The following is a 19,751-nucleotide window of genomic DNA, read 5'->3' on the forward strand; positions in this document are numbered from 1 at the left end:
CGCAAACAGAATCAAGCCGCCAAGACCTATCTCTATCTGTCATCCAATGGGGATTACGTCCCGTACCCTGAACCAAGATATCATTTCGAAATGGTGACACTAGGTTACCGTGACCCGCCACCACAGTATGGGTACCCTGACATAATTCCCCGGTCTTATGAAGAGCATCTGGACCGCGCTCTCCATGAGACTGATGACTGGAGAAGGAGAGTGGATGAAGAGAAGAAAAAGAAAAAGAGCATGGGTGAGGAACTCCTTCACAAATGCAACAAGTTATCGAAGGTTGTGAAGAAGTTCCTGAAGAACTGAAGATGGTGGCCATGCGGGAGTTATGTGTAAAATAATCCTATGTGATATGTGTATAAATAAAGAACGTTTGAAACGTTCTATTTTAATGATAGGATCAACTATATATATCGTGGAAACGATATATATATGTAATGTAAGATATATATATCCTTGAGATATATATATTAATGTGTTATAAATAAACGTTTGTTTAATATAAAAAATGTTGTTAAAATTTCAGACTTAAATTGAAAAAGAAAAGAAAATGTCTGAACAAAGTAACAATGTTGAGAATGCTCGTAAAGAGAGAGAAATAAAAGATAAGGGGAAAGGCCCTGAGAATGTGATTGAGCGAGAGGAAGAAATTCCTTAGAAATATCTAAATAAAATTCAAAAGATGATTAAGGATGCTGTTAGGGAAGAATCAGCATTAAGAACTCAATCCAGACAAACCAAACATTCTCAATCTGTTAATCCCTCTGTTCATCCCTCTCGAAAATCTATAAAATCCCATCCAAAACCTTCTCATGATGAGGAGAGTGATCATGGGTCTAATGCCAACGAAGGTGTTAGACAAAAATTTAAGAAGTTGAAAGTGAGTGGGTGTACGTTCAAAGATTTTAAGTACTATGGACCAAAAGAGTTCCATGGTGACAAGGGAGCTATCACAACCGTAAGATAGCTCGAGGAGATGGAGACTTTGTTCATCACAAGCAAATGTTCTGAAGAAGAGAAAATCCAATACTCTGCTTTGATGTTCAAGGGTGAAGTGCACAAGTGGTGGAACGCACTGTTGATGAGTAAAGGAAGAGACAAGATGTATATTCTGAGTTGGGAAGAGTTCAAGGCCATGGTGGTGGCAAAGTTTTGTCCCATGCATGAAACCGACCAAGTCCAAACAAAGTTTCTTAATCATAAGGTCGTGGGGACAAATCTTCGAGAGTATAACACCAAATTCCTCGAGTACTGTCGCCTTGTTCCCCAGCTGGTTAACCCTGAATCCAACAAAGTAACTAGATATATTTGGGGACTGGCGCGAGAAATTCGCGATATGGTGAGGTCTCACTTGCCTCAAACCGCTGACTATGCAATGGAGTTAGCTGGATACTTGATGAGCGGCATGGTCCGCAACAAGGAAGAGGATAAGAAGATGACCCCAACAACTACTCAAGGAAGGGCTGGTAGAGATTCCAACTTTATAAGCAAAGGCGTAAACCGAAACAACTTAACGCCATGCAAGGCCTGTAGGAGATACCATAAGGGCCGATGCAATTTCCCCCCGTATCCTAAAGTCTGTGAGTCCTATAATCGTACGGGACATGATGCTGCTAACTGTTGGAAGAAGAAGATGACTTGCTTTAACTGCAAGGAAGTGGGCCATTTGAGTTTTGAGTGCCCAAAGAACAAGCCTGCTGCTGGTGGTGCGGGTGGAAGTGGCCAAAACAAAAAAGGAAACGCTCGAGTCTTTGTACTCGACACAAAAAGGGCCGCTAATGTGCCAGAGACCATTACTGGTACGTTTTTAGTCAACGACACGTATGCTAGAGTTTTATTTGATTCGGGTGCTAACTTAAGTTTTATACATTATAGTTTTTGTTGTCTATTAAACGAACCATTAATTAAATTAAATAAAACTCTAAGCGTCGAGATTGCTAGCGGCGAAATCTTAAAAATCTCCGAAGCCCTTGAAAATGGAAAAATACTTCTAGCTGGCTATATTCTGCCTATTTGTCTGTTACCTATGAGTTTGGCTGGTTTTGATATTGTACTTGGTATGGATTGGTTATCCGATAACCAAGCACGTATCATCTGCAATAGCAAAACTATTGAACTTCAAGCCCCCAATAAACGAACGATCCGAATTGAAGGGAACAAAGACGCTGTCCAAGTTAGCATAATATCCATGATTAGGGCTAACAAGTGTTTAAATCAAGGATGCCTCGCATTCATGGCCTACGTCACTGAAGAGTCTAAGCCAAAAGAAATCAAAGACGTACCTATCATTTCTGAATTTCCTGACGTCTTTCCTGATGAACTTCCTGGTATTCCTCCCAATCGTGAAGTAGAGTTTAGGATCGACCTTATTCCCGGAACTGCTCCGATCGCCAAAGCTCCGTATCGTTTAGCACCGACTGAGATGAAAGAGTTGAAGAAACAACTTGATGAGCTTTTGGAGAAGGGTTTTATCGACCAAGTTCATCACCTTGGGGAGCGCCAATTTTTTTCGCAAAGAAGAAGGATGGTTCCATGAGGATGTGTATCGATTATCGTGCGTTGAACAAAGTTACTATCAAAAACCGATATCCACTCCCTCGTATTGATGACCTTTTTGATCAACTTCAAGGTGCTAGCTTCTTTTCTAAAATCGATCTTCGTTCCGGCTATCACCAACTCAAAGTCCAATCCGAAGATATCCCGAAAACTGCTTTTCGAACGAGGTACGACATTTATGAGTTCATGGTTATGCCGTTTGGACTTACTAATGCTCCGGCCGCATTCATGGACATGATGAACCATATTTGCAAGCCTTACTTGGATAAATTTGTTATCGTATTCATCGACGACATACTTATTTATTCTAAGTCCAAGGTTGATCATGAAATCCATCTTCGAACTTTGCTTGAAATTCTTAGAACTGAGAAGTTGTACGCCAAGTTCTCAAAATGCGAGTTCTGGTTACACGAAGTGCAATTTCTTGGTCACATTATTAATATAAACGGTATTCAAGTGGACCCCTCTAAGATTGAAGCCATCTCTAAGTGGGAGGTCCCGAAGTCGCCAACCAAGATCCGAAGCTTCTTAGGTTTGGCTGGCTATTACCGTAGATTCATAGAGAACTTTTCTCGAATCGCCATTCCTCTAACTACTTTAACTCTTAAGAACATCAAATATGAATGGTGAATGAAGCAATAAGAGGCATTCGATATACTCAAACAAAAGCTCACTCAAGCACCTATCTTGTCTTTGCCAGATGGCATTGAGGATTTTGTAGTATTTAGTGACGCATCTCATTCTGGATTGGGATGTGTACTAATGCAACGAAAGAAAGTTATCGCTTATGCCTCTCGTCAATTGAAGGTGCATGAGAAGAATTACACGACTCACAATCTAGAGTTAGGTGCCATAATCTTTGCGCTTAAGATATGGAGGCACTATCTCTACGGAGTACGATTTACCATGTACACTGATCATAAAAGCTTGAAACACATCTTCGATCAAAAAGAGCTCAATATGCGCCAAAGACGATGGATGGAAACGCTTAACGACTACGACTGTGAGATCGTTTATCATGAAGGTAAAGCCAACGTAGTGGTTGATGCCTTAAGTCGCAAAGAACATGAGAAACCCAAAAGAGTCCGAGCGTTACGTCTAGAGCTTCAAATTGATCTTATTGAGCAAATCAAATCCACTCAAGCTCAAGCGATTGAAGAAAACCAAATCGCCGATGAAAAACGCAGTGGCACCATTGAATCGTTAATCAAAGGTGACGATGGTATCCTTAGACTCGGCAATAGAATTTGGATACCAATCGTTGGAGGATTGTGAGAGAAAATCTTGAATGAAGCTCACCAGTCGAAATACATGATGCATCCCGGAAGTGATAAGATGTACCATAATCTCAAAGCAAACTATTGGTGGAATGGGATGAAAAGGGATGTCGCTTCGCATCTGGCGAAATGTTTGACTTGCTTACAAGTCAAGTCTGAACATCAAAAGCCTTCGGGATTGCTTCAGCAACCCGAACTTCCCGTGTGGAAGTGGGAGTTGATTACAATGGATTTCATTACTAAACTCCCGAAGACGACTCGACAACATAACGCTATATGGGTAATTGTGGACCGTTTGACAAAATCTGCACACTTTATACCCATCAATGAGTCGTACTCAATGGATAGATTAGCGCGTATCTATGTAAACACCATTGTCGCTTTGCATGGAGTACCGCTGTCTATTATATCTAATCGAGACAGAAGATTTACGTCTCATTTCTGGAAAAACATCCAACAAGCTCTTGGTACGAAGTTGAACCTTAGCACTACCTATCATCCACAAACCGATGGGCAAAGTGAAAGGACTGTTCAAACAGTGGAAGATATGCTCCGCGCTTGTGTGATCGATTTAGGTGGAAGTTGGGATGACCAATTTCCCCTAATGGAATTCTCGTACAATAATAGCTATCACGCAAGTATTCAAGCCGCACCATTCGAGGCGTTATATGGTCGAAAATGTAGAACGCCCGTGTTTTGGTCTGAAACCGGAGACAATCAATTGTCTGGACCTGAAGTTGTCCAAGAAACCACCGATAAAGTCCTTCAAATCCTAGAACGACTTAAGACGGCACGTGATCGCCAAAAGAGCTACGCCGATGTTCGTCGTAAGCCGTTAAAATTTCAAATCGGTGACAAAGTATTATTGAAAGTCTCACCTTGGAAAGTTGTCGTTCGCTTCGGTAAGAAAGGAAAATTGAGTCCTCGATTCGTTGGACCCTTCGAGGTGCTCGAACGAATCGGCACTGTTGCATACCGATTGCGACTGCCCGAGGAAATGAACGGGATACACGATGTATTCCATGTTTCGAATCTGCGTAAATGTTTGACTGATGAATCTTTGGCTATGCCATTGAAAGACGTTGAAATAAACGAAAATTTGAAATTCGTAGAACGCTCAATTAAAATTGAAGATTCGAAAATAAAGAATTTAAAAAGAAAGTCATTGAAAATAGTGAAAGTTAAATAGGACTCGCGTAGAGGGCCCGAATATACTTGGGAACTCGAATCGGAAATGAGAAAGAAATACCCCCAACTATTCTTGTAAAGCAATATCGAGGATGAGATTTGTTTCAAGGTGGGGAGGATGTAACACCGTGAAAATTTCGAGTTCAAAGTATCAACTTTCCAAAGTATAGGGACTAAAATTGCCAAAATCCAAACTTAAGGGTTAAAAATGAAAAATCTGATTTCTTTTCCTATCGCGCTACGCGATGGACAAAAGGAGAAGCCCATAGCGTGCCGCGATGGAGCCTCTGACAATGTGTGACACGTGTGCCACGTGGCACACGGTGGCATTATGTGCTGCCACGTGTCACCATGTGGCAACACTGTCGCCACGTGTCGCAACGGCTGCCACGTGTCGCCACGTGGCAAGCCTATATAGATGACTCAACAGATCTATATCGCGGTACGCGATAGGTCTGTCCAGGCACCCATCGCGTACCGCGATAGGATCCAATTTGAGCTCTATAAATAGCGGCCATGGGCAGCTCAAATCTGCACACCAAATCAGCTCTAACCTCTCACTACTCTCTCTCTAAAACATACCTCGATAAGCGTGCCATACCTCGATAAGCGTGTCCAATATCTCATTGTGTAAACGACGTTTCCTTCGAATTTGTGCCTATCGAGCAAAGTGAAGCGGCGTCGAAGTGCTGCTCAAGTCCCTAGAAGTTCGGTACGCCATTATGGTTAGGCATAATAACGAATTCAATATAATTTAATATTATATTCAAGGCTTAGGCCTTAAGTCGAGGGTATACTCGATACCTCGATGAAAGAAAAGAAAAGAAAACATAACAAAAGAACGAATGAAAGTGTGATTATTGAAAATGGTGATACATATATATGTGTGTAAGTATATATGATTATACGTTCTTTGTTATGAAATATTATTTAAAGAATAAAGAGTATTCTTAAATAATAAAAGAAAAGATTACGTTTCTTGGAGAAGAAGAAACGTCGGGTTTTGAATATAAACTAAAGGTTTATAATTTACTTTTAAACAAGAGGTTTTCAAGTAAATAAAGAATTGAACTAGAGGTTCAATCGAGGATTGAGATATAAGACTAAAGGTCTTAAGCCGGATCGTGTATCCGACTAACAAATATTTATACTCGTAACTAGAGGTTCGAGATAAAGAAAGGGAAAGACCCTTGGACGGTGAGTGAAGCCGATCCTAAAGAGATAAGCTGAATACGCCCCCAAACTTTTAAACTTGTTTTCAAAATGAGTCTACTTGCTAAATGAAATTATTTACAAGGAACTTTGTGTTCCTAAAACCATTATAACTATGGGTATGAACCTAGCCCTCAGGCTGTGGTATACGTGTGTCTGGATCCTTATATAGGTGGTACTATGCGATGTATGGGCATGATCGCACCACCCTTGGTCGTAGGACGCTCCTCTGCAAGGAGTACAACCGTATGTGTATATTTACGGGTACTTAACTAAGTCGAACGTTGCGGTGTTCGTGAGGTGACCTAGTGTAGAGGCTCTAGTTTATAATGTGTTATTTGACTTGATTATTCCTAAGCCACGTTGGGCCGAGGCAGGCGTAGTCTCGAGGGGTAATTAAGTAAAAGAAAGTATTTTGCGTCAGCGTGTTCACCAGCATTCGTTGCTGACGTATTTTATTATATTTTGCAGGTGAACAAGATTAGCACTTGGAGTATCGAAGTGCTATTGATATATCCGATGGCTCGGATTTCTTTTGAAAACTTAATATGGTGGTTTGTAAATATTAAACACATAAATATCTTGTAACTTAAACGGGTGTTATAATCCCGTCTTTTGAATATATAAATTATGCTTTCGATCCTTAAAGTTTATAAGTCTTCCGCAAATTAACGCAACTCTGAATTATTTTCAATTACGATACCAACTTATTGTGTCGCGCTCCCAGGCCCTAGACAGGGGTGTGAAAGCTTACACCATCATAACACATCCTAATCACAAGATTGATCCATGAAATCATTCTCCAACATCATAATCAAGAACATGAAGATCAAGATGCAAGGCTAAAGGCTCCATAACCATCTCCGGATGTAGGGTTGAGTTGCTTGTTAGGTTTTGTTTATTCTAAACTTTAACTTTGGATTTGTTATTGATTAATCATTCGATTAATCAATTCTTTGAGTTTGCTTTCATGCTTAAACGGTTTTAATTATTTGATTACTTAATCTTTTGTCAGTTAATTGATTTGTGGTCATCAACAATTAGGATTAAGTTCTTTCGTCAATGACTCGTTTATCGTTAACCATATTATTGATTTTGTGTTTCAACAAGTAAAACCGGCTATCAAATAGATTTCCATTTAACTTTGTCAATTGTTCGGATTTAGTTATGACGATCAACACAGTCAATCGTTAAGTCTTTTGATTTACATATTTTATAAGAAACCGTCCAAAGAAGTTTATCAATTCCTTAACTTGATGCAAAACCCGAACCTTGGAGTTTGGTTATTTTCATATCATTGTTTACAAACCACTATTTTAAATCGCTTGACATCGTTTGTCCACTTTAATTATTTTTATTATAAAACTTGATTAGCACTTTCCACTGATTCCCTGTGGAGATGACCTTACTTACCCGTACTAGTAAAGGTATTTTATAAGTGTTTTTGATTGACCTTTCGACATCGATCAGATTTTGTTGTCAATTGAGGAACGATAACATTTTATTTAGAGCCTAATATGACTATTATAATAATTAGACTGAAATATGACTTTCTTCAGAGTATCGCTTTTAATGATTAATAATTCTACATTGTTTAAGTAATGAAAAAAAAATAAAACTATAATTGACTGTTTTCAAAAGATACAATCACGTAAATGTCAACTGTAATATGTATTTTGTTTATTATTATGTTTAATGGAAATTGTTGCTATAGTTTATTTAATGTAATTTTTTTACCCGCCTCATTTTAATTTAACCCGACCCATCTTGAGTCGATATGTGTTAGTTTGACCAGACCCATTCTAGGTTAAACTTTTTTCTAACACCCACTAAAAATAACTTAAATTGATTTTCCAATTATTGATTGATACACGTACAGTGGAGCCCAGCCCCCTGGTCCAAATACAACCAATTAAAAATCGGAATTAATCTCTCTCTCTCTCTCTCTCTCTCTCTCTGAGATGGAAGACGAAGGTACATGATTATAATTACGTGTTTTGTTTTTTTATCCATCCATCCATGCTAAGAATTGAATTGAGTTTGCACGTGTTCGATCTTGTGTATCCATCCTGTACGTACGTAATGATGTTATGTTATGTTATGTTATGTTATGTTATGTTAATTAATAATATATAGGTACAAGTATGTCTCAAGTGAAAGCAGGGAATAAGCGCCCTATTAATATGAATGTTGACATTCCGTCATCAAATTACACCGGTAACTAACTAACTAACTTACTACTTGTTTGTTTGGTAAAACATACATATATATTTGAACCCTACTTGTATGTATGTATGTATGTATGTATGTATTAAATCTCTTTAACAAACTGAGAATGTTTAATTAATTAGTGACGGATGATGAGACCGAGGAGGAAGAAGAGATGGACGTCGGCTCGGACGATGGCAGTTGGGAATATGTTTTAGAGAGTCTAAGATCGAAGCTACGGTCTACACCACCAGCAGCATTTGGTAATTAGTAATTAACCACTCGTTTCGTTTCGTTGCAGTGTTGTACAACATACTAATAACATATTCCAATTGTTATGGCCGGTTATGATCATCTATCATGTTTTTGTTTGATTGACAATTTATTATTATTTATAAATAAATGATCGATATATAGCTACCGAAGAAGCTCCAGGGAGCCCTTATTTTGTCGATCTATCAGAATATCCGCCTAATACAGGTAACACTTGACTTAATAGTTTGAGTTGTACATGTATATGAAACTTGTCTCCTTAAAATAATTAATTTATCGTGACCAGATATCTACAGCGAACAACACTGGGACTGGGAGAAAAAATGTTGTGTTGCAAGAGTACCCAGATGGGCTCGTTGTGAATACGCTGAGATGAATGCTATGAAGCCTACGATGCCGGATGCAAGTCATCTGGAGGATCCAGCTGACAATCCAAACCCTGCATAATTAAACTTATTAGTATTTCAAACATTTTGGTGTATTTATTATCTATCACTTTCTGCTTTGACTTTTACTTCACTTCTGTTTGCGTATGGAGTCTATGTCTATGGTCATGACAACTATCTAGTTGTTTCTTAATTTCACAAAGTTCAGTGAGCCAAAATGTGTTAGAAATTCAACCATGCTTGTCTCAATGTTAGTTATGATATGTATTTCATGTACATTTTTTTATTTTGAATAATAATAATAAAGAACATGTCACAGTTCACATAACTGCTACATTATTATTATTATTCATAAGGTAATATTCTATATAACCTTGAAAACATGATATAATCCAAACTACAACAGACTTATGTGATTTTAAGATGTCCCCATCTTTTCATCAGAGCACAAGGTGATCGATCACCTCTTTGGTTTCAGTTCCCTTTAGTGTATACAAAATATTATTTACTTTGAACTGCAAATTTTCCAGTCGAATTACACGCCGCCTTACATCATCCGGTTAAAGTTTAGACATATTAGAGCATAATATATATAACCGGTTGCCATTAGCTACCATCACTTTCATGGCTTTTACTTGTCTTATAGGGCATTAATGTAATGCAACTTCTTTGCTAATTTCTCATCAACGGGTGGAACCAGAATCCACCAAAATATGCAGTACTGCCCATAGAGGCTGTTTTTATATGATGGTGTTGGCATGAAACTTTATTGTTTCCACGGTTGTAAGGGCTAAACTACTCCACTACGGGTCACTTACTTGCAGGAGCGGGTTGAACCTCTACTCAAGAGTCAAGACACCTCCAAATGCCCCTTTGGGACCCGAACTTCCTCATCAACTTCTTTTATATTCTAAATCAATAGCAAATATATATTAGTCTATTTATACATTTGTGACAATGGGTAAATTTTTCTCAACACCAAAAACATTCCCATATGGCTCTCTTTTCATCTAGTTAGTGTTCCTATTTCTAAGTTGTTGGTTTGGCATGGGTAATAACGGTAGCTTGCTAGTGTTAACAACTGGGCCATTACACTTACTTTTTGCACTAATTGAGGCTATTTCTATCATTTTATGAACTAATTAACAGAATTGTAAGTATTTCTTAAGAACTAAACCTTTTCTCTAGAATGTACGTAGCTTGCTGGCCGGTGTAGATAGTGCATGATCGTGTTGCTTTGCCAAGGTGTATGCTCTTGATTTTGTGGCTTGAACAGAACATCCTAATCAAGTTCTTGATTTCAGCTTTAACAAAATAATTGAATCTTTTTACGCATACCACAAAAGCTAACAGTTTCTTCATCAAATCTTAATTTTTGTTGAGGCACACGCTTCAACTAGATCGAGTTAAAGTGGAATTTCCACCTCGGGAAACTTAACATAAGGATGCTGATGGTTTTACTTTGGTCAAGAACAAAAAATGGAGAACAAAGATATTATGAAGTAGTCTAAGAGTCTGAAGACGTACAATGAAACGGGATGTTTCATGTATGATATAATTTGTTGGATTTTGCTTGATTTGTCTACACCTTGGGCTTAGTTTATATATGTTGTTTTTGATTGGTTGTACCTTTTGTTATGCATATGGTTAATTAGTTTGTCATCATCGTACTCATCATCGTACTCAGTTAATTAGTTTGTATGGTCCTTAATTTATTATTTTGTGGTCATTTCCTCTCTATGGATATACCCTGGAGGTGGTTTGATTGTAATCTCCCTTCCCTGCTTTTAGTTATAATTAAATGTGTTGGTTACACGTTAAAGAAAGCTGCAATATTTGCTATTTTGATAATAACTTTGATTCACATGTTTTGGATCAACTGAATCAATCACAAGCAGGGGCAAAGCAGCTCTTGGTAATATGTTTTATTATTATTATTATTATTATTAGGCAAGTAAACGAGTTGAAAGACGGTTGGGGATTAGCAACTAATGGGAATATACTTTTCGGAAGTGATGGATCATCTTCTTTATATCACCTTAACCCTCGTTCGATAAAAGGTTCAGATAATATATAATTAGATTAGTTTTCATTTTAGTGCAGATATAATATTCATTCTCCTATTATTTGGTAAGAAATGTCTTTTTGGTAAGATTCCAAAGGAGCCTATTTGGGTTAATGTTTTATCTCTAGCGTAGGCGATGTTTTCTTGATCATGTTCGTTCGTTAAGAAAAAGAGCATGTTTGTGTTCGTTTATTTTATTTCCGTTCGTAGAACAGATCACTAAACGTTTATTTCCCGTAGAACGGTTCACTGAACGTTTAGTTCGTTTATAGTCTAATGGGTAAAATCAGAATTATCTAAAAAGTTGTTAAAACTTAAAAGACGGGTTGAAAGTCAGCAAAGTGTATTTCTGATGCACTAAGTCTTTAAATCATTATATCCAATATGTTATATGATTATTGGAATAACTGATAAAAAAATCATAAAAACTGGACACAGTGTATTAAATTCCATTCTGTTTTGACCCGTTAGTCCACCCGTACATTGTATGACCTCTAATATCAACAATGGAACATATGATTTTTCTTTTTACGAGATAAAGTTGCAGCCATTGAGGAAACTGTTGCAGGCACCTGTAAAACGTCTCCCGGTTCATTTTCTAAGAAGTGAAGTAAAGATTAATCAATGATATATGGAACACTATAAAATGTTTGATATTTTTGTCATTTGTGTAATATTAAGCTACACAATTCACTTAGATTAGAAAAGTAGGTAGAGATTGGTTGATGTATCAAATCTTTTAATTTTGATAATATGTAGATTTAGAAGTGAATTGAAAACTGATAATATTTTCAACATGACAAAACAATTTTACATGTTTTGGGTTGAAGATGGGAACCAACATTGAACTTTCTCTTGATTCAGTTGATTCCAACATATCAAATCACATTACCAAATCATCTGGTGACTTGAATCTGAATTATCATTTAATCATCTTTAACTGTCAAAATTGAAATATAACTGAGATTGGAAGGGCTGCTTAACCATCGTAAGTTCGTAACTGTTTTTAACTATTGGAAAACAAAATGGTTAATTTTTGAATGGAAGCGTTACTAATGGTATACTTTAGGTGCATAACTGTTTTATAATTATTAATGAAAAGATGCACAAGTCGGTTCGTGATGCCTATGAATCTCATGTAAGTTTTATTTTTAAGATTTAAAAGTTCGTTTATCATGTATGGTTTAACGTTTAAACAATTTAAATTAGCAGGCGATAATGAAAAGTTTTGTGGCTAGCATTCGAGTTCAGCTTAACCGGTCATATTTTTAGTTTATATGGTTGTTTCAGTTAGTGAGGTAAATTACTTGAAATTTATTTTGTTTATATGTAGTTATTTACTTACAAAATAACCCATTAATTAGATCCCCTAAATCTAACAAAAGCTTATAATTCTCATTACTGCAACAAGCATCGAGTGGGCTTACACAACACATTTGTAACATAAACACACTTAGGAGTTGGAAACCTGTTGCACATGCTCGAGACATATGTTACATGTTTGTAGGCATTCATGTAGAGAGCTTATGTAGATTTTACTTTTATAAGGGCTTATTCAAATTGTTTAAAGTAGTTTCATCGTTCGTTTGGCTCTTTGGGAAAATGTCTTGATCTCTTTTAGTGCATTTGTTGTGTAAGTTTCTTCATTCATTACTGAATTGTGGTCACACTCTCGCGTTGGTATTCCCGTCCATCGGATGGATAAAATACTAGTTTAACAAAATGTAAACCGAAAAGGAAAAATCCCCATTTTGTCCCTAATTCCCTTGACTTAATTTGGCCACTTCCGAAAACAAACATTTTCAAAAGTGGCCGGCCAAAGTTAAGGGAATCTTTTGGAAACAAACATGCTCTTATCGGTTTTTCAACCATGAACACGAGAACTATTAAGTAACAGGTAGCATGATAAGACCTATTAAGGGGCCTGTTTAAGGATACAATAAATGTGTAGTGACAAAAAATTTGCAAAAACGAGTGTAAAAGTCATAATTAATATATAATCCGTAACATTTTTGAAACCAAAATTCCACAAAAGTTTAAAATCAAGTGATAACAGCCATTATAAACATCAAAACAAATTCCAAATCCCACCTGATAACCAACCAAATTGTTAATAACTTCGTCCCCAGTACGTCCATTTTTTTGCAGGTTTCCCTGATGCAAAGCATAGTGTGCCTGTAACAAAGATAAAGGTGTGCATATACATTCCAATAAGCAAAATCCAAAAGGTGAAAATAGATATAAAATATAGCTCATTCTTACTATAAAAAAATAGCTAAATCTGTTGTTAAATTAACAAATAATTTGTCTTTTTTATAATTAGCTTCTAATAATGATAAAGATACCTTGAGACAGTTCTGGCTGGTCAATGGAGTACAAAGCGACTTAGCAGACCCCGTCTCCCCTTTCGTCTTTGTTTTCACCTCCTTCTCGACTTCCTGAGGCATCATTAATCATAAATAGATGTGAACAAGCTAGTGACATGTTAAACATGTTTCATGTTTTTTGTTTATTTAACATGGATTCCAGGTTATATACAACCTCCTAAACGCATTATATACGTATAAAGAAAGATGTGATTACCTCTTCATCACACCATGGAGCCAAGATCAGTTTCTTTTGGCCTAGTGCTTGAATGAATTCATCCCATGTTTTTGCAACTTGAATGCACGCATCTCGTTTTTGCTTAGCAACATCAACCATGCTTTGCTGGATAGTATCCAGCATACCCTTTACTGTATTCACCAAATCTGTCATTGGAATGTCAACTTTTGCTCCATTGTCACGACGAACGGCCCGCACCTGAAAATACACATCATGCTTTCCATTAAACGAAAACTCACCCATTTATAATAATAATTATTACCTGGTTATTAGCAAGGTCCTTGGGTCCTATTTCAATCCTGAGGGGAACACCTTTCATTTCCCAATGGCAATACTTCCAACCAGGTGAATAATTCTCTCGAAGGTCCGCTCACCCGAATCACGTAAAGTCTTCACGGTGGTAGAACAAGCGTTTAATATGTCCTTAACATCTTCATCTTTGTAAGGCACCGGAACAACAATAACTTGTACTTTTGCAACTTTAGGGGGCAACACCAGGCCTTTATCATCACCATGAACCATCACCATTACTCCAATCTATAAACAAACAGTACATTTATTATATATCACAAGTACTTGTGGTTGGTTAACTACATTTTTATTAAAAAAAAAAAAAAAGAATGATCGGTTACCGTTCTGGTACTATATGCCCAAGAATTCTGCCAGACCATAGCCTTTTCTAGTTTTTCATCTTCAAAGCTAATGTCAAACATTTATCATGTGTTATGTAAGTGTGTAAGCACAAGTTAAAGTGCAGCTAGCCATAGGAAAAGATAATTATATATATACCTCAGAGTACCATTCGCCAAAGTTGGTATGTTTGGAATTGGTAAGACCTAGACCAGTCACCTTCTTCCTTCCTTCCTTCCTTGTGCAGTCAGTCAATGACAACAGAATTACGTACATACACATATAGAAAGAAAAATGAAGGAATTTAGTAAAGAAGAAAAAAGACCCACTCGTTGATTTGGAAACAGCAAAGAAAGAAACAAAAGGTAGAGATAATTACACAACTAATTAATTAATTAATAATGAGAATGCAAACAATACCATGTTTCATCCCCATATTAAGTAAAACAGTTGCAATAGCTTGACTTTCAAAAATAAAAACTAGTGGGATTTACCTGGCTAGCTAATGAATTCAGTGACTTCACACCGCTTTCTATTTTTCTAAAAATTATTTCATTTTTAGCATTTTCAAACAATCATTTCATTTCTAAGGGTAGCACACATTACGCATGGTTGAATCACAAAATGCGTCATCCTCTCCCAAACCGCATTAAAATAAAATTGTTGGTTTATTTTTAGATGGACATTAGTAAACAGTAACTTGTGTTGCTCATTACAACTACTACATGTCACACAAAGTATTATCTTGGCAAACAAAGAATCAGGAAAAGTACACTACTGATTATCTTGCACAAGTTGTTCCTTACACTCATTGCCTTGACATGTTAATTGGCCATATTAGATTAATTTTATCTGAGGAGTTTCAGATGGTTCTGATTTTGTCATATATAATATATTGGGAAACAAACAACCCACAAGCATTACTAAAGTTTAATTAGAATCAGTAACTCAAAAATATTGCAATCAACATGACAAAAGTTAGCTTCATCTCATCACATTGCCATAGCCATTGTCCATGGTAAGTTAAATCATATTTACCATTCACCTTGATATTTCAACTATGTCAAAACTATTAATTGGTCTTATCATGCATGCATGTAGAAAGAGCAATAGTTTGTTCGATCAGAAATTATACATCATACAAGAAATTAAAAACAACGTTCACAACCTGATTAATGATACACATAATGATCACAAATTGACTTAAGAGGATAAATGAAGAAGCATGATGGATTATCATCTTCCAGATTGCCTTACAAGTGTTGAAATCACTACTCGTCTCCTGGGAATTAAACCTCGAATGTTTCAACGACTTTGTTCGACTCTTTATCAACCGTATCTGTGATTGGTAACGGAAATTAAACATTTGCAATTGTTAATTAAAATCAAGGAAGTGAATAAAGACACGAAAGGATACGTCCAGATATCTTGGACTGTCGGTTTAGGTCTGGGATGATGTTTGTCACAGATGCATACATTGACAGCTTCATTCTGTGAAAGAAAAGTCATAAATGATGGTTGAAAATGTATTATTACATGAATCACAATATAAGGAAAAAAAAGTGTTACTGTTTCTTGATTTCATCTTGTTGGAGTTTGTTGAGAAGCTGCTTTCTGTCTTCAATTAAACTTGTTTGGTCTTCGAGATCTTTAATTTGAGTGGTGATGGCTGTCAGTATATGATAGATACATTGACAAACAATCAATAATCAAATGCATTATGATTATTATTACTACTATTATTATTTATGCAATATATAACTATATGATGATACTTATCTAAGGTCCTCCTGTAGCAAATGAATCTCCTCATACAATTCTCTTTGAAACAAATGAATCTCTGTATCCGAGGCCACTTCAGCCTTTGCAGCTACATGCATCCGTCTTTTGCTTGCATTTGGTCATCTTTTCATGGTAACCTGTTGCATAATGAGTTCAATTTCCCCATTTAATGCTCAATCATCTAAAACTGATGATGTAATTGTACAACAGCCAGCCAGCCACACGTACAGTTTAGTTACAGTTAACAAATGTTCAATCATCTAGGTTATGTATATTTGGTATCATTATTTAGTTCAACTAGTGTCATGGTTGCAAAAGTCGATATTAACTGGAAGCCTGGTGATTCAATTTTGGCTAATCAGAGCGCTCATCGGTCAAAGCCGGCACTAATCAGCCCTAACTCCGACCAGTTAAAGAGATATCGGTCATGGATGGGTCGAGGAGGGGCTAAAACCTTATAATTCAAACTTTTACATATAAAAATGTCTCTGTGAGTGTCTATATATAACTGAAAATTTCATATAAGATGTGTGTATCTATCTATATCTATATCTATACTAACAAATAAGAGACTACAAATTTGGACACTTGTCATTCCCACATTCATGCTCAGCAAAAGATTCCCACTCAAATGAAAACAAGAACCGAATAATAAAATGTGTGGATCCTTACCGATCCAAATCAGAATTCACGGACCCAATACATACCTTATAACCCGATTGTTTATGATACAGAAGCTTAACTTCTTATCAACCCTTTATCTACATAATTCAATTCGATTCCACAGGTATGTTCAATGATCCGATAGTAGTGATTTAATGTTTGATTTGTTTGTTGTGTTTTATGTTTATGATTGTTCAGCGTTCGATATTTCAAGGCAAATTCATCGAACGAATCCACGTATTCCTAACGTTCTGCAGTTCGGTTCTGAAGAGGTATGTACCCGCCTTAACATCGAGCGGGGCGGGTCAACCCACAAGATATAGACAAGAGGCTTGAAATCAAGATATCATGAAGGCACAAAGCCAAAACCTATGCGCACGGCGCATATCACATATGCTCACGCATCACATACGCTCACGCATATCATATATGCTCACGCATCACATATGCTCACGCGTATCACATGCTCGCGCACCATATATGCTCACGCATATCACATCTGCGCGTGGCGCATCTGCGCGTGCTCACGCATCATATATGCTCACGCATATCACATCTGCGCGTGGCGCATATTACATATGCTTGCGCGTATCACATCTGCGCATGAAACATCTGCGCGTGAGAATAAAGAGAAGACTTCGCGCATCCTCAGGATAGGCGCATATCACACGTGCACATAATCAACCTCGTCCTTATCCAAATCAGGATAAGGACAACCTTGATTGTGCTCGTCAGACAACCTTCCAGAAGGTATCCTTTAAGGAATAAGAATATGCTGATGTTGACAGCTGCCAATGAAAGGTGGACAACTCAGCAAAACCCATGTGCTACCACGTGATTGCACATGGGTCAGGTAAAATGCCTGGGTCAGAGAATAATCAATGAAAAAGCACCAGGTGTCCTAAGGACACGTGGCGCAAAGCAATAGGAGGAGGCCAAAAAGGCCCTAATGGGATCTGAGCCCAATCATTGGAAACCCTAACACTATAAATACCACACCACCTCCACAAGGGGAGGTAAGCAAGAAAACACATTCCAATTCCTTACTCACTCTCAGATTATTATTATCTTCTCCTACAATCTCTTATTCTCACACCGGAGGGTTACCCCAAAGAGGACCCCTCTGTCTCTTTCTGAGGGGTAAGTTCACGGTGCTGCTCGTTTTGTAGGTGGAAGAACTCATACTCCGGAGAACCATCGGTGAAATAGCATACTCATACCCGAGGAAAGTTGATCGTCTACCAGTGAGACGATCCACGTTTCTTCATTGGCGCCATCACCTGTTACAACGGCAACAAAATCTCATCAGTTCTCTCTGAAAAACTTCACCATGGTTTCTGGTGTTCGAAACAGCGATCAAGTTCTGGAGGATATTGAGCGTGAGGATGTTAATGAGGGACAGCAGTTTCTGAGGGTGCCGCGTGATTCTGCGCGCACCACCAGTAACCATCCCTTCATCACAACTCCTCATAGCCAGACTGAAACTCCTCCAGACGATCTCACGTTCCAAAATTTGACCGGCGCGAAACAAAAAGGACCAATGGGTCCAGAAGATGAAACAAATGACCCTAAAGAATGGCTCATAAACGAACAACGGCGTTTAATGGACAAATACAATGAGCTGGTCAAACACAAAAAGTTAGCCGACCTAACACAAAGGCTCGCGTTTGATAAGCAAACCATTCAAGGAACAACAAAAAGGGCGCGAGCGCCGGAAGATGGTCACTCTGTTCACACTGAACACGCTGATTTTAGTGATGAAGAAGTGCACAGCATGAGGAAGACGCGAGATACTCATGCAGGAGGCTCACAGCTCCGCGCGCACATGAACATGGCGCCTGGAGCCAAAGCCGATCTGGATCTGTACACACCGTACAACCCACCAGCGAGAGGGCAAGTGGACGTAACCACACCGTACAGACCAGCCATCTTGGTGAAGCATTCAAAATTCACTGAGCGCATCGCGAAGGCTCCCATTCAACACAAAACCAAGATGCCAAGTGGGTTGGGCAAGTACGATGGCACAACAGATCCAGACGATTTCTTACAAGGTTTTTATAACACTGGAAACCTAGAAAGCTGGACGATGCCAACATGGTGTCACATGTTTGCTCGCTGCCTCACGGGCGCGGCGCATGTCTGGTTCTAAAGCTTGCCGACTGGGCAAATCGATGGGTTCGAAGAGCTATTGGAGAAGTTCCAAGCTCACTTCGTAAAGCAGCGCAGACACACGCGCGACCCTGATGACATCATGCACTGCGTGCGCAGGAATGATGAAACGATTGAAGACTACATAACTCGTTTCAATCAGGAATCTCTTGCAATTGGAGGTATCACTGAGCAACTCTTGCGCGTGGCCTTTATACAAGGTGCGCGCAGTGATCAACTCCGCAGAGCTCTCGTGAGCAGAGATGGCATGCCAACCACTTAGGCCAAGCTAATGGAAGCATCGCGAGTCTTCGCGCGAAATGTAAAACAAATTGCCCAAGATAGAGCAAGAGAAAGAGGGCACCAAGCAGAAGCACCGCGCAACAACGAAAGGAGGGGCAAACAAAGCTCTGTATGGTCCAGGTTGCAACAAACCAGTTTTTCTCCCGCAGAAAAGCAGGCGCAACCAAGCTCACCCCAGCCCCAAAAAGACAGTCGTAATCGCGGAGAGGGTGACAAGAGGGAGGGGGCAGAGAGCCTAACAGACCTCTACCAAGAATATGGACTCCCCTCACTAAAACGCCTTCACAAGTGTTAAGCACAGAGAATGTCCAGTTTAAAAGCCCCAAGCCACTACACTATAAGGGACCACCAAACAGTGGCAAGTATTGTGAGTTTCACAAGTCCACAGGGCACAACACCGATGCATGCCACCATTTGAAGGATTTGATTGAAAGAGATGTGAAATCAGGCAAG

At 38.2% G+C, this 19,751-nt stretch overlaps 2 pseudogenes across 1 annotated transcript; both read right to left on the reverse strand.

The window, feature by feature from the left end:
• Positions 1 to 13,705: 13,705 nt before the first annotated feature.
• LOC143617377 (proline--tRNA ligase, cytoplasmic pseudogene) lies at positions 13,706 to 14,485 on the reverse strand (annotated as a pseudogene). The gene is made up of 3 exons (XR_013150820.1): positions 14,405 to 14,485; positions 14,035 to 14,309; positions 13,706 to 13,970 (listed from the first exon to the last, which is right to left on the reverse strand). The product of XR_013150820.1 is annotated as a proline--tRNA ligase, cytoplasmic pseudogene (transcript).
• Positions 14,486 to 15,531: 1,046 nt separating this feature from the next.
• On the reverse strand, positions 15,532 to 16,444 carry LOC143617526 (kinetochore protein SPC24 homolog; annotated as a pseudogene).
• Between the last annotated feature and the right edge of the window lie 3,307 nt (positions 16,445 to 19,751).

The sequence above is a fragment of the Bidens hawaiensis genome, unplaced genomic scaffold, assembly GCF_021521415.1.
Source record: "Bidens hawaiensis isolate Kalapana, Puna unplaced genomic scaffold, B.hawaiensis_p1.1 tig00002323_1, whole genome shotgun sequence".
Taxonomy (NCBI): Eukaryota; Viridiplantae; Streptophyta; class Magnoliopsida; order Asterales; family Asteraceae; genus Bidens; species Bidens hawaiensis.